This window comes from Haemaphysalis longicornis, unplaced genomic scaffold (assembly GCF_048455015.1).
Source record: "Haemaphysalis longicornis isolate Haplotype H1 unplaced genomic scaffold, Haemaphysalis longicornis Haplotype H1 scaffold_5, whole genome shotgun sequence".
NCBI classification, from domain to species: domain Eukaryota; kingdom Metazoa; phylum Arthropoda; class Arachnida; order Ixodida; family Ixodidae; genus Haemaphysalis; species Haemaphysalis longicornis.
In genome coordinates, this window is record NW_027526385.1 from 126750442 (window position 1) to 126760922 (window position 10481).

The 10481-nt window shown below is 51.1% G+C and overlaps 1 non-coding gene across 1 annotated transcript; it reads left to right on the forward strand.

The window, feature by feature from the left end:
• Positions 1–9783: 9783 nt before the first annotated feature.
• Trnat-agu (transfer RNA threonine (anticodon AGU)) lies at positions 9784–9856 on the forward strand. Its single transcript has one exon. It is a non-coding gene; the product is annotated as a tRNA-Thr (tRNA).
• The last annotated feature ends 625 nt before the right edge of the window (positions 9857–10481 follow it).

A 10481-nucleotide genomic window follows, 5' to 3' on the forward strand; every position in this document is an offset into this window, starting at 1 on the left:
TTACAGAAAAGACAGGTCAAGGATCAACAGAGGAGAAAAAAGAAAATGTGGATAGTAAAAGAAAAAAAAAACTAATTCTGTTATTTCGCTAGCGCCCATACGCAACGCTAGGCGAAGGCGTCCTCTGAAAAGAAAAACATGATCAGTCCGCGTGGTACCGTTTAAGGTCGGCTATATTAACCGGGCCTGCATGTTCACCGGTCCTGTTGTTGCGTAAAAGATACGTGATGGAAGACAGCTTCTCGCTTACGGTAAAAGGGCCCTCCCATTTAGGAGCTAGCGACGCGGAGAACTTGCGTGAAGCGTCGCTCAGTGGATGAGTGCGCCGGAGAACCATGTCGCCAACCGCAAGCTGAACATCTCGACGACCCCGGTTGTACTGCTCCGCCTGCTGGAGACGAGCAACATCAAGCTGCTCCCGGGCAGCCTGTATCGCGTCACGCAGGCGCTGGCGGACGGCCACAGCATGAGGCGACAGATCAGAACCCGCGTCCGTTTCTGGAAGTGTCCTGCCGAGAGGAAATGGCATCTCCCGACCGTAATTCAGATAAGCCGGCGTAAACCCGGTTGAACGATTCACCGTGGTGCGAGTGGCAAATGCAATCTCAGGCAGCTTAGCATCCCAATCCTTGTGTTGCTCCGTATGAGCAATTAGCATCGCCTTGAGGTTGCGATTCACACGCTCCATTATGTTTGTCTGAGGGTGATAGGTGGTCGTATGTTTGTGTTTCACGCCTACAGCTCGGCAGTTGTCCTCAAACAATTTGCTCGTAAAATACGTAGCATTATCCGTTATGAGCTGTGCGGGGAACCCAAAGCGCGAAAACACTTCCATTAGGCACCTCCATACATTCGGTGTATTGACGGTACGTAGCGGGAACAGCTCTACCCACTTCGTGAAATGGTCCGTCACCACAAACAAATAACAATTCCCACGCGGGCTGCGGGGGTAAGGGCCCATGATATCGCAAGCAACGATTTGGCAGGGGCTCTTACTCTCAACAGACTGCATCAATCCGGGCGGGCAACCGACTCGCGGTTTCGCTGTCTGGCACACGTGACAGCTCCTGGCGTACCGCAGCACATCCTGCCTCATTCCCGGCCACGTGACAGTCCGACATAACTTCTCATAAGTTTTGCTGCCAGAGCTGTGTCCAGCCAGAGCTGAATCATGAAAGTAGCGGATGAAAGCCCTCCGAAGCTTACGCGGTACAACAGCGCGGAATGGGGAATTAGCTTCGTCATCTCCTGTGGGATATACCGTAGCAGGAGACCGTCTTCCGCCAACACATATGTATCAAACTCACCGCTGTTGCTGGTGGGAGCAGCGCCCTGTGCCCCGACGTGCTCAATGATCTTACGGCAGAGTCCGTCGGCACGTTGCGCCGCGAGAAGATCTGCCCTGCTCACCAGCGTACCCCAGCGTGCGTCAGCATCCACTGCAGCCACCAGCGCCGGCGCTGCCGCGTCCGAGGATGGCGGCAGGGGTGCGCACGATAGCGCGTCAGCGACTTGGTTCTGCGAACCCTTCCTGTGCTGGATAGTAAAATCGTAGCGCTGAAGCGCAAGCACCCAGCGCGCAAGACGACCAGCAGGGTTCTGCAAACGCTGCAGCCACGTTAATGCCATGTGGTCTGCCTGAATGGTGAAAGAGGCACCGTCAAGATACATGTCAAATTTCTTTAGTGCAAACACAATTGCCAGACACTCACGTTCAGTGACCGTGTAATTGCGCTCAGCCGGAGTGAGCGTATGGCTAGCAAATGCGACCGGACGGAGAACGCCCTCAAACTCCTGCATCAGCACTGCGCCCAGTCCATAGTCGCTGGCATCGGTCTGCAACGCAAATTGTTTGTTAAGGTCCGGTATCCTTAACGCCGCTGTTGTCGCGATTGCGCGAGACAGTGCTTCAAAAGCTTGCTGTTCAGCCTCTGCCCATTGCCATTTCACGCCTTTCCGTAGTAGCTGGTTCAGCGGACGTGATAGCTCCGCACAATGAGGAATGAAGCTGCGGTAAAAGGCTATCATGCCCAAGAAGCGGTGCAAGCTCTTAACGTCACGCGGGCACGGATACTCTGTAATTGCTTTTAGTTTGGCATCGTTAAGACGAAGCTCTCCCTTGTCCACGACAAAGCCGAGCAATTCAACTTTGCTTGTCGCGAGTTGGACCTTTTTAGGATTGATGGTGAGGCCGGCGCGTTTCATGCGGTCAAGCACATCTCTGAGATGCACGAGATGCTCCTCAAAGGTGCGCGAAAAGACGACGACGTCATCCATATAGGCCATCGCGTACTTATAACGTACATCGTCAAGGACGATGTCCATTAATCTTTGAAACGAGCTCGGGGAGTTTTTCAGCCCAAACGGCATGCGCACAAACTCGAAAAGACCCCTGTAGCATGGGAAAGCGGTTTTAGGAATATCATCAGGGTGCATTTCAATTTGCAAAAAGCCGCGTGAGGAATCTAGAGTGGTAAACACGCGGGCACCACCAAGCGAGGAAATGATAGATTCTACGGCAGGAAAAGGATATGCGTCTCTTACAGTTACGTCGTTGAGACGACGGTAGTCCACGCAGAGACGCACACTGCCGTCTTTTTTTGGCGCCAACACGACTGGAGATGCATGGGCGCTCTGCGACGGCCGCACAACCCCCGTGTTCAGCATCTCGTCAAGGGCGACGTCCAGTTTCGCCTTCTTCTGGATGCTGAGCGGCCGTGGATTGCAGCTCCAAGGAGGGGCGTCTGCCGTGTCAATGCGATGTTGAAGGACGGTTGTCCACCCAGGGGCCTCCGTGAACATTTCGGCAAACGGCTCCAGCACATAGGCGAGCTGCTCCCTCTCATAGTCACTGCAAGGACACTCCTCAATCAACTGCCTGATTCGCTCAGGCAACACCGATTTCGTTGCGACTGCGGCTGACCTTGGCACAGTACAGATATGCGTTGACGCCACAAAAGGTATCAGTTCTGCGTCATTGCCCAATCTGTAGCCACCACCCGCCAAGTCAAGCAGGAGGCCCTCGCGAATAATGAAATCCCTGCCCAAAATCATGGGCACCGCCGAACCCGGGCAGTACGTAAAGCGCTGCCGACACCTTCTGCTTGTGTAAGAAATGCGCAAGCGCACAGCACCACGTGCTTGAACAACAGCACCATTGGCCACTAGCAAACGGGTGCTGCATTTGCGCAACTTGACACCACGTGCACGGCAAAGTTCAAACACGGTATCGCCAATTAGCGACAAACTGCCGCCAGAGTCAATCAAGGCGTCAATGTCCGCTCCAACTACGTAAACAGAAACATGCGGTGCTATGGGCTGTGCCGGCGCTTCAACACGACAAGCAGAGGGTAAAAAACACAAGTTTTCGCCGTTCGTCATATCCGGAGCCCATAGCGATGCTTTGGTGGCCATTAGCATCGCGGGCCGTACTCGTTTCCCTGATGGCTGTTGATATTTTTACGACGAGCCATCACCTTAGGACACTCCCGACGGAAGTGTTCAGGCTGTCCACATCGGTAACAGCCGCCAGCTTGATTTCCATTGGGCACGTAGCCCCGCGACCCTCCTGTCTCGACAACCGGACGAGAAGGACCTCTGGAGTTCAGAGGATTTCGTTGCCGACCCCAAGGGAGAGACTCGGGTCGGGGAGCGGTGAGCCTGCCAGTAAGGAGGGCCTGTTTTCCCAACGCAGGAACCCTGGCTCTAACCGCTGCGGGGAGTTCCCGCCTTGAGCTGCACCATCTAGTGGTCTTCCGCGCTCCAACTGCCTGTCGCCAAGGGCAGAAGGACCTCGTGCGCGGGGGGAATTCAAGCCCGCCGCTGCCGTACGCGGCTGTGGACTTCGCTGTGGCGAAGTCTCATAGGTGTCTCTCCATGCGCAAGCTGGCTCAAGTGCCTCCCCTACTGGCGGAGGGGGTATATAACTCAGCTCTGATATCAGAGCGTCCTCTATTGCTCGAGCTGATCGCGCCATCTCCTCCAAACTGGAGTAATCACGACCGTGCAGGAAAGGTCGGAAGCGCGGATGGCAACGCCGCAAGACGTGCTTTACCATTTCCGCGTCAGACGCACCCGGGATAGCTCGCTTGAAGAGCTCCTGGATAGCTCGAATGTATTCGAGCAAGCCTTCTCGCGGGTGCTGCGTACGTGCCTCCAGCTCACGGCGGATGCGGTAGTCGTAGTCGGGAGGCAAGAACTCCTCGCGGAAGCATGCCTCGAAGTCGGCCCAGGACGCGAACGGGGTCTGGAGGCGCCACCAACGACCAGCCGATGCCTCCAGGGCAACCGGCAGGACACGGGTCAACACGAACTCGTCCGAAGCGCCCGACGCCGTCTGGTAAACATTGAGATCGCTCAGGAAGTCCGCCACGGATTTGAAGTCGTCATAGCCCGTGAACCGTGGCACTGCGAGGCTCGGGTGGAATGCCGGCACGCGCTGCGGCGCCTCGAGGCTCGTGGGGGGCGCATGCCTGGAACCAGCGGGCCCCACCTGCAAATTCACCAAGCGATTAACAAGATTCTCGCAGAGGCGTGCGATCGGGCCCAGGGTAGCGACGACCTCCGAGGTATCCGATCCAAAGCCAGCACCGTGAGGGTCGCCCAAAAGGCTCCGTCGAGCAGAAGGCGTGGCTGCACCCCGGCGAGGCCTACGCTCCATGATGGAATCCGGTGCACCACGAAACGAAAAAAAAAGGCACACAGCGATTACCGCCGCCGCGCTATCACAAGGGAAATGCCACTGTTTGCCAGAAAAGCGACACAAAAATCTCCAGAGAATTACCGGGGAATACCCCAGACACTGGCGACGCGAACAGCGAACGCTCTAGAACAAAGAGGAAGAAGACCACAATGTCTTTCCCGAGAACCAACGGCCGGCCCCACGTTCAGGGCGCCAAATGTGGTACCGTGGTCTTAGCGCCCGGCCGCGGCTCCCAAGAAAGACACCGAGTCCCCAGAAAACACACCTTTAGTCAGCTCTGACCCGAACCCGTCCCGAGACGTCTGATCTTCTCCAAGCCCAGGCACGCACTGAGTCCCTCGTCACGCTCCAGCGCGCACACGCTGCGCGTGCCCCGAACAGCGTCTTTCTCCTCGTCTGCGCGCCGTTCCCACAAGCTTACAATCAAACAACGAAAAAGAAAAATAACTGTTTATGCGTTTACTCAACGCTACAGCGGAAAATAATGGGTGAGGGTAATAAAGACCCACTCTGGTGTATTCCCCCACCAAGTGCAAGCCGACCACTTTGTCTTTGTGATAACCTCGTTAGCTGTACAGTACTGATAAGGGAGGTCACCCTCGGGGCAGTGCTTTTGAAAAGCAATTTCTCTCACCAGTCCCAAACGAGGCGGATGTTTTTCGGACTCTACACAGTTATACGTGTTAAGAATGGCATCACTGGCTATATTTTTAAATTCTCCAAGCTCGTTTGCTTACTGGACGCCAACATAGAACAAACACGTTATCCGTAATTAGCATGTATCGCCTGCTCAGGCGAACATCGGAACATCGATATAGCTGGGGGGGAGAGGGGTGATTATATTATAACGCAGGTACTACTGGTCGTGCCGCGATCGACGTATTCCGTGGCGGCGGACCAGGCTTGCATCTGTGTAAAGCGTTGTTGGTAACCAATGCACCACAAGCCGGGGCCGTTGCAGTACACAACGGTAACCATCGCATTCGCTTAGTGGGCCTTATGTCTGAAAATTCATGCATTTTGTCAATGACTCAGAGTCTACCTCTATCGCCACGCGTGATTTGTTGATATTTTTGAGATGCAGAGGGCTCTAGGGGAACCAGAGAACCACTTTATTGCATCCGTATTGTCTGGCAATTTAGATATTTGGCTATTGCACCCCATTCTAATTAATCAGTAGTGACTTTGCTGTGCAAATGAAGCACCCCCATTATTATATATAAATTGAAGCTCAGGAATATTTACGTCATTGATAAACAATGTGATTGAAAGAATTACTTTCCTGCCCTGTTTGCTACCGCCACTACTGCCGTTATGCCAGGCCAGGACCACGGGAAGCTGGACACCAACCCTAAGCGCAGTGTTTCGCGGCGAGTAGCACAAGAATTTACCAGCGGAGTTCAGTACGGTGCATGTTGCCTGAGCTTTTTTGGGCCCGGTTTGCGCGCAATGCCAAGCTTGTTCTCACACTATAAATTATGGTTATCTATCGCCACGAGATCTGATTTCATATGTAAAATCGTATCAGAACTTCCGCCATAAGCTCTTCACAGTTATAGGAAACTGGGTGTCGCAATCTGAATGTTTTTTTCTGGAGAGGGAAGCCCCGAATAGCGATAGAGCTCAGTAATGTTCATTTGTCGGAAAAGATCAAATACGCCGGGAAGTGCTGACATGCAGAGCCGATTAAGTTGACTCATTAAACATCCCAGCACCGAAACAGCGGCCGTATGGAAGACAATCACAAAAATTGTTAACTTAGAAAGCCGGCAGTGTGTCGGCGTTACCTCCACAGCTTTAATGGCCGCTTTGGATTCTGCAAGACCATCAAAAGGGCAATTACTACATATTAACGTAAACCAATTGTACCAGCCTAATTAAGGGACAATGTGTTGCGAACGGCTTCCTCGCACAGATGTCCTGCTACCTCTTCCGATGACACCAGGCCATAAAGGTGGTGCAACTTTCATGCATTTGGATAACTTTTGAGAATACTATGTACACGGTGCGGAACATGTTCAACGTTGCGCTACCTACTATACGCATTATCGTCTCATCTGCGCCAGCACCGCAGAAACCCAACGTGACCCACCGCCGATAGTAGTTAACGGTTTGCATCCGCTGAGAATGACACCTTTAACGCGACCACATTAACGTTGCACGTAGCTACAACACCAGCTAGAAAACACCTAATTCAAAAGCATTGCCATCTCCAAAGATATCACGCTCAGTGCTTACTTGACCCGAAACACATACTAAAATGCAAACATGCTCTGAAACACACATTTACAAGGACCTCGTCCTTAGCTTCGCCCTGAAACAAAAGACCCTCGAGGGAAAACATTTATCCCGGAGATCCGCTCCAACCAACCCAAATAATGAATAACCAGTAGATCCGCTGGTTATCACCTCACACGTCGCGTTTTTCTATCATCAGAAACTGTGGGCGAAATTCAAATTCAATGACGTAACATATTTCTGTTACCTTTAAAACAGAAATATTTGGAAAACTCTCCATCTTAGTAATTGTTGTGTGGATGTGTGCCTTCCCTTCAGAAATACAAGCAATGTGGACTTGCGTTTTTAGCTTTACTTTTCTTTCACTTCTTTGAGCTTTCCCAAACCACTGACACAAACTTAGCCTTATTATTCGATAAAAAATTATACCATCATTCCACTAGGACATCGTTTTTGGCAGCCGCGATGCTGAAACTAGCCTTAACAGGTTCTCGTAAGTCAACGGCTGAGAACCGTCTGGGGATGCTCTACTCACGTTACGGGGTTGTAAAGGCAGGGCCACTTCATTTTGTGTTGTCAGAGTGTCGCTCGGCAAAACCCTCAAGGGTCAGGCGAGTTGTGCGAAATTTTTATACCCCTGAATATGATGGAAAACACAATGCCAAGATTCCCGAATTTGTGGCACATCTGTTACCTGACCAGTAGGCATGCGTTCGGGCCGCACTGTGAATGCCCGCTGTCCCTTGTATTTTCGTACAGCACAAATTTAAAAATTTAATTTCACTTGTAGTACAACAAGTAAAAATCCTAACAATTCCCCAGAGATTCTCTTGGCATTGTAGACGCCCGTCCTTCCTTTCAATATTTAGTAAAGAAGCTTCTCATTTTTATTCATTTTTATATATACACACACAGGAACACACAGGAACCACCCCCAAGCACAGGAAACAAACATACCTAACATAAATACCCCAGAAAGTGAATGGGAAAATCGCCCCGCCGGTAGCGTAGTGGTTATCGCACCAGACCGGTATTCTGGAGGTCGTGGGTTTGGATCCCACCTGGCGGGCATTTTTTCTTCACTTTCTTTCTTTCTTTCCAAATTCTTAATCTGTTTCAATGATCTACCACATCCTCCCCTTTGCTTTCCGAGGTTTTCTCGACTGCCAACCCTTATTTCTGTGTTATTTTCAACGAGCCCCTCATTTCCTATTCTGATTCGCTACATGCATAGCGAGGGCCTCTGTTCTGGCAGTCTTGTTGCCAAAGGGAGCTTAAGAGGGTTCAAAGCTGGTCGACCACTCTGGACATGTCGTAGACACTCGAGTCACGACCCGGGGGTTAAAAAGAAGGTCCCCTTCTCCCCGATTAGTCCGAATGGCGCTGGCTACCACCCCCAAGCACAGGAAACAAACATACCTAACATAAATACCCCAGAAAGTGAATGGGGAAAATCGCCCCGCCGGTAGCGTAGTGGTTATCGCACCAGACCGGTATTCTGGAGGTCGTGGGTTCGGATCCCACCTGGCAGGCATTTTTTCTTCACTTTCTTTCTTTCTTTCCAAATTCTTAATCTGTTTCAATGATCTACCACATCCTCCCCTTTGCTTTCCGAGGTTTTCTCGACTGCCAACCCTTATTTCTGTGTTATTTTCAACGAGCCCCTCATTTCCTATTCTGAATCGCTACATGCATAGCGAGGGCCTCTGTTCTGGCAGTCTTGTTGCCAAAGGGAGCTTAAGAGGGTTCAAAGCTGGTTGACCACTCTGGACATGTCGTAGACACTCGAGTCAGGACCCGGGGGTTAAAAAGAAGGTCCCCTTCTCCCCGATTAGTCCGAATGGCGCTGGCTACCACCCCCAAGCACAGGAAACAAACATACCTAACATATATACCCCAGAAAGTGAATGGGAAAATCGCCCCGCCGGTAGCGTAGTGGTTATCGCACCAGACCGGTATTCTGGAGGTCGTGGGTTCGGATCCCACCTGGCGGGCATTTTTTCTTCACTTTCTTTCTTTCCAAATTCTTAATCTGTTTCAATGATCTACCACATCCTCCCCTTTGCTTTCCGAGGTTTTCTCGACTGCCAACCCTTATTTCTGTGTTATTTTCAACGAGCCCCTCATTTCCTATTCTGATTCGCTACATGCATAGCGAGGGCCTCTGTTCTGGCAGTCTTGTTGCCAAAGGGAGCTTAAGAGGGTTCAAAGCTGGTCGACCACTCTGGACATGTCGTAGACACTCGAGTCACGACCCGGGGTTAAAAAGAAGGTCCCCTTCTCCCCGATTAGTCCGAATGGCGCTGGCTACCACCCCCAAGCACAGGAAACAAACATACCTAACATAAATACCCCAGAAAGTGAATGGGAAAAGCGCCCCGCCGGTAGCGTAGTGGTTATCGCACCAGTCCGGTATTCTGGAGGTCGTGGGTTCGGATCCCACCTGGCGGGCATTTTTTTTTCTTCACTTTTTTTCTTTCTTTCCAAATTCTTAATCTGTTTCAATGATCTACCACATCCTCCCCTTTGCTTTCCGAGGTTTTCTCGACTGCCAACCCTTATTTCTGTGTTATTTTCAACGAGCCCCTCATTTCCTATTCTGATTCGCTACATGCATAGCGAGGGCCTCTGTTCTGGCAGTCTTGTTGCCAAAGGGAGCTTAAGAGGGTTCAAAGCTGGTCGACCACTCTGGACATGTCGTAGACACTCGAGTCACGACCCGGGGGTTAAAAAGAAGGTCCCCTTCTCCCCGATTGGTCCGAATGGCGCTGGCTACCACCCCCAAGCACAGGAAACAAACATACCTAACATAAATACCCCAGAAAGTGAATGGGAAAATCGCCCCGCCGGTAGCGTAGTGGTTATCGCACCAGACCAGTATTCTGGAGGTCGTGGGTTCGGATCCCACCTGGCGGGCATTTTTTCTTCACTTTCTTTCTTTCTTTCCAAATTCTTAATCTGTTTCAATGATCTACCACATCCTCCCCTTTGCTTTCCGAGGTTTTCTCGACTGCCAACCCTTATTTCTGTGTTATTTTCAACGAGCCCCTCATTTCCTATTCTGATTCGCTACATGCACAGCGAGGGCCTCTGTTCTGGCAGTCTTGTTGCCAAAGGGAGCTTAAGAGGGTTCAAAGCTGGTCGACCACTCTGGACATGTCGTAGACACTCGAGTCACGACCCGGGGGTTAAAAAGAAGGTCCCCTTCTCCCCGATTAGTCCGAATGGCGCTGGCTACCACCCCCAAGCACAGGAAACAAACATACCTAACATAAATACCCCAGAAAGTGAATGGGAAAATCGCCCCGCCGGTAGCGTAGTGGTTATCGCACCAGACCGGTATTCTGGAGGTCGTGGGTTCGGATCCCACCTGGCGGGCATTTTTTCTTCACTTTCTTTCTTTCTTTCCAAATTCTTAATCTGTTTCAATGATCTACCACATCCTCCCCTTTGCTTTCCGAGGTTTTCTCGACTGCCAACCCTTATTTCTATATATATATATATACATATATATATATATATATATATATATATATATATA